The following is a 4,930-nucleotide window of genomic DNA, read 5'->3' as shown; positions in this document are numbered from 1 at the left end:
GGGGATGAGGGTAGTTAATTGGAAAGGAGCAAAATTTGGAGACAGTTTCTGAGGTGATGATGAAAATCTGTCTTGGTTTGGCTGCTACTGCAAGAATGAGCTCTTGTCAAAATTCACTGGACTGAACATTTGATATCTATGCATTCTACTGTGTATCAGTTTTAATTCAATAAAAACTAAGACTGGAAAAATGTTGCTTAGTCCTAAAAAATTCTGCTGTGAATGTGGCTTTTGGAACATGTACGTATGCAAACCTATTGCATATATACTTAGGAGAATAATTGCTGGGTTGTGGGATACGTACGAATCCAGACTGCCGTTTACCAGTATATGACATTGGCCAAGTACCTAGAACCTTTGTTTCCTTGTCTGTACCAGGACGCTAATCTTGCCTCCAAGGGGGCAAGCCTGGAAAGACTTTCTGATAATTAACAAGAAGATACTCTAGTCTAAAGTCCGAGGTTTTCAGAAGCCTTGCTGCTTGAAATGTTGGAATAGAATATTCTGTTCTTACCTATAAAATCTGAGTTACTGAGACACAGAGAAGCAGCCTCAATTTCTAACCCGGGTACAGAGCTTCAGATAAGAGGTTTCCAAATACAACACTCCATATTTGTCTTCGCACTATAGTTTCCAAGGAAACAGGATCCCAGGTCTTCTTGTTAGCTCAGGCCTGATGATAATCCTTTACACAGAAGCTATCAAAATGTTGCTTCCGGGCCAAGGAAATGGCTCAGTCATATAGCATTTGCTTGGCATGCTCAAGGCCCTAAGGTTGATCCCCAGTACCTCAAAAAGTATTGGGGGCTGATCAGTCCTTCAATCTGCCTAGAGAGGGATGTGGAGAGGGCGAAGAAAGAAAAAGAGACACACTTTCAAAGTACATCGGGGGCTGGGAGGTCAGTGCCACAGTAGGCCAAGACAGAGAGACTCCGAGTTAGCCACTGTTTATTGGGTATCCATCAGGTGACCCTGATGGTGGTGGTGGGAATCCTTTGTTAATGAGAATCTTAGGTTAATGAGGATCGCAAGTTGATAGAGAGGGACAAAGCATTCCTACAGTAGTAGGTGGGACAAGATAGCGGGCTGATAAGGAATTTGTCCTTTTGCCAGGTGAAATCTTTCTCTTTTTATTAGTACTACTGGGTTCTCAAGTAACCAGGATGTCTTCAACTGTTGTAATCTTGCCCTGGAGCATCACAGCACCACAGGATTATTGAAGCCTCAGCTGTGACCGAAGGCACACGAAGTTATGTTTCCACATGTGTAGCCAGCCCAGTGGTGGGGCGACATTAGGCCTCAGACAGGCCTAACCATAATTTAATTATGAAATGATTTCCCCCCAAAATTATATAGCATGTGTCAACAGAAAAGAGCAAAAGAAAATAATTCCCCCCCAAAAAAGCTTCTTTTAAATTTTACCTACACTTCATCTCTTCTCCAAATTCTAGAATGACTTTCCCTCTTCCTGTGTTTTGGGAACAAGCCATATGATTCCTCTTCTGTGCAGTTTCCTTGGCAGCAGCAAGTTAATAAACCCAACTTTGTCAGACCGCAGGTGGTCTTTATCAGATGGGCTTTATTTTGAGACTAATAGTGAATGCAAAATGTTTGCTCTATTTGGCACCTAATAGGCATTTAAGAAATGGTAAAATTATTTTTTAGTATTCATGTGTTGATTTGATAAATGTTTATTTGATGTCTAGTACTTGCAAAGCGCAAATTTACTGCTATGAGAGATATACAGATGAAAAAATCACTTCAGCTATTAATTTACATAACACCGGGGAGTGAATCCAGGGCCTATGCACTGAGCTATATCCCCAGACTTTTCTTTATCTTTTACTTTGAGACAGAGTCTTGGTAAGTCACTGAGTTAGTTGCCCAGCCTGGGCTCCAGTCCACTTGTTACCCAGCTGGGGTTCTTGTTCAGGCTTTCCATGTCCTAAACAAAGAACTCAGCAGGACACCCCCAACATTTGCAGCATGATCAATGATTTATTTGGAAGAGAAAAGACAAGATCTAGTCCACAGAGTGAGAGCATAGAGTAAGAGAGCTCAAGACCCCAAGAAAGGCTTGGTGTTTGGGGTGGAGTGGTACAAGTTTCTGACCTTTTATGGCTCATAGAGGGACTGTTCTGGGGTACAAAGCCGACGGGGGATCAAATCATAGTCAATGACATGGTAATTAGGGTTAGGGTTGGCCAAGGGTTGCAGAAAAATATTTAGTCACTGGCTGTGTACCAGTTAGGTTACCTGGTTATGCTTTCCCATTGCGTTTATACCTGGGCATCCTGACCCTAGGCTAATGTTTAATTCACAAGGTGGATATAGTTCCAGAAGTGGGGTCTCCAAGGCAGGCCCTCCCTTCTTTCCCAGCCATTTTCCTGGTTACCTGATGCCTCAGATTTAGCCCAGAAGCAGGCTCTAAAGCTTCCCACAGTGCTACTATTGCGAGTATGTGCCACCATGTCCAGCTCATTTTAATTTTATATAGAAAAAACAACTATATTTTCAATTATTAGGAGAATATTATCGACTGCACATCACTTTAAATACTATCAAGTGTAAACCAAACCAAATCAAAACAAAACCCATTATTTTACAGGTAAAAAGTTCAATTAGCTGGGCATGGTGAGGCATGCTTATAATCCCAGCACTCTGAGAGGCTGGGGTAGGAGGACTGCAGGTTTGAACTCAGCCTACACAACTTAGCAATTTAGCAAGACCCTGTCTCAAAACAAGAAAATGATAAAAGGGTTGGTGATGTAGTTCAGTGTGAAGGCCCTTAGTTCAATCCCCAATACTACATAAAAAGTACAATTTACATGATTTAATACACCAAAAACTCCACTTTTAAAGTTAATAACCAAATTCAGGAAAGCAGCTGGATGCAAAGTCAACACTTAAAAACTAATAGCATACCTGTACACAAATAACAAACTTACTGAGACAGAAATTAGGTTTCACAATAGCATCCAAAAACACATGAAATATCTAGGAATCAGTCTAACCAAGTAAAAGACCTTCACATTAAAAACTATAGTACTCTGAAAAAGGAGATTGAAAGGATATCAGAAAATGGAAAGATATCTCTTGTTCTTCAGTAGGAAGAACCAATATAGTGAAAAGGGCCATACTTCCAGAATTGTTACAGATTTAGTGCAATTCCTATCAAAATACCAATAGCATACTTCACAGAATTAGGAAAAAATAATCCTAAAACTCATTTGGAACCAGAAGAGGCCTAGAATAACAAAAGCAATTCTGGGCAACAAAGCCAAGACAGGGAGCATCAAAATCCCTGACTTGAAATTATACTACAAAGCTACTATGATAAAAACAGCATGGTACTCAATCACTGGTACCAAACAAAAACAAACAATAAACAAAACAAAACAAAACAAAAAAACCCAGAATGATACTGGCAAAACAAAAAACAAAAAACTCCAGACCTAAGGATTAATGGAATAGATTAGAAGATGCAGAAACAACTCCAAATACACTCAGCCACCTTATCTTTGACAAAGGGGCCAAACTTCTTCACTGGAAGAAAGATAGCCAGCCTCTTTAATAAATGGTGCTGGAAACACTGGCTTTCCACATGCCAAAGATTAAAACTAGACCCATATCTTTCACCATGCGCTACTCTAAAATCAAAATGGATCAAAGACCTAAATATTAAAACAAACACTGTATATGTTGAAAGACAGAATAGGTGGAACTCTTGAGGACACAGGTGTAGGCAAAGACTTTATGAACAGAACCCCATAGGACAGGAAATATTACAAAGAATCAACAATTGGCATCTCATTAGAAAAGTTTTTGCACAATAAAAGTAACCACCAATAGAGTGAAGAGACAACTCACAGTGGGGAGAAATGTTTGGCCAGCTGTTCTTCAAACAAAGGACTAATATCTAGACTATGTAAAGAACTCAAAAAATTTAGACTCCCAAATTTAAAGACCCAAACCAAAAATGGGCATCCGAAGTGAACAAACACTTCTCAGATGAAGAAGTAGAAATACCAAATAAATATAAGAAAAATGTTCAACATCACTGGTCATTTGAAAGATGAAAATTAAAACAACCCAGAGATTCCATCTCACTCCAGAAAGAATGGCTACTATTAAGAAATCAACCAATAACAAATTGGCAAGGCTGTGGGGAAAAGGGAACCCTTCTCCACTGTTGGTGGGAGTATAGACTGGTGTAACCACTGTGGAAATCAGCGTGGAGATTCCTCAAAAAGCAAAAACTAGAGGTTTCATTTGACCCAGCTATTCTTCTTCTTGGTATCTTCCCGAAAGAATTAAAAGCATCCTACCACAGCAATATATACATACCCATGTTTATAGAGGCACAATTTGTAATAGCTAAATCTTAGAAACAGCCCAAATATCCACCAGCCAACAAATGGATAAAGATGTAGTTTTTTTGTACAATTGAGTATTACTCTCCCATAAAGAAGGATAACCTTGAGACCATACTCTTAAGTGAAATAAATCAGACAAACGTATTTAAATACTACCTTGTTTCTCTGGAGTGAGAAACCCAAAGTGTAAATAAGGACCAAAATGCATAATAGATACTGGGAAATGGAAAAAAAATGTTCAAATGAGAAGAGGAAAAAGGAAGGGAGGAGGGGGAAAGGAAGGAAGGGACAAAAAAAAGAATAGAAGGAAATAAATGGAAACGAAGCTTTTTTTTTTAGTACCAAGGATCGAACTCAGGTCCTTGCGCTTGAGCGGCAGGCCACCGAACCGCTGAGCTAAATCCCCGGCTGAAGCAAAGCTTTTATAAATAAGGAGGGGAAAGGTGGTTGAAAGGAAGGGAGGGGAATGGGGAAAAAAGAAGCAAGATGTATTATGTATAGGTACAAATTCCCTATGATGAATGTTATTATGTATATCTAAAATGTATCCCCCA

The sequence above is a fragment of the Fukomys damarensis genome, unplaced genomic scaffold (genome assembly GCF_012274545.1).
Source record: "Fukomys damarensis isolate Sample0158 unplaced genomic scaffold, DMR_v1.0_HiC HiC_scaffold_23, whole genome shotgun sequence".
In the NCBI taxonomy this organism is placed as follows: Eukaryota; Metazoa; Chordata; class Mammalia; order Rodentia; family Bathyergidae; genus Fukomys; species Fukomys damarensis.
Note: the sequence above shows the minus strand (reverse complement) of the source record.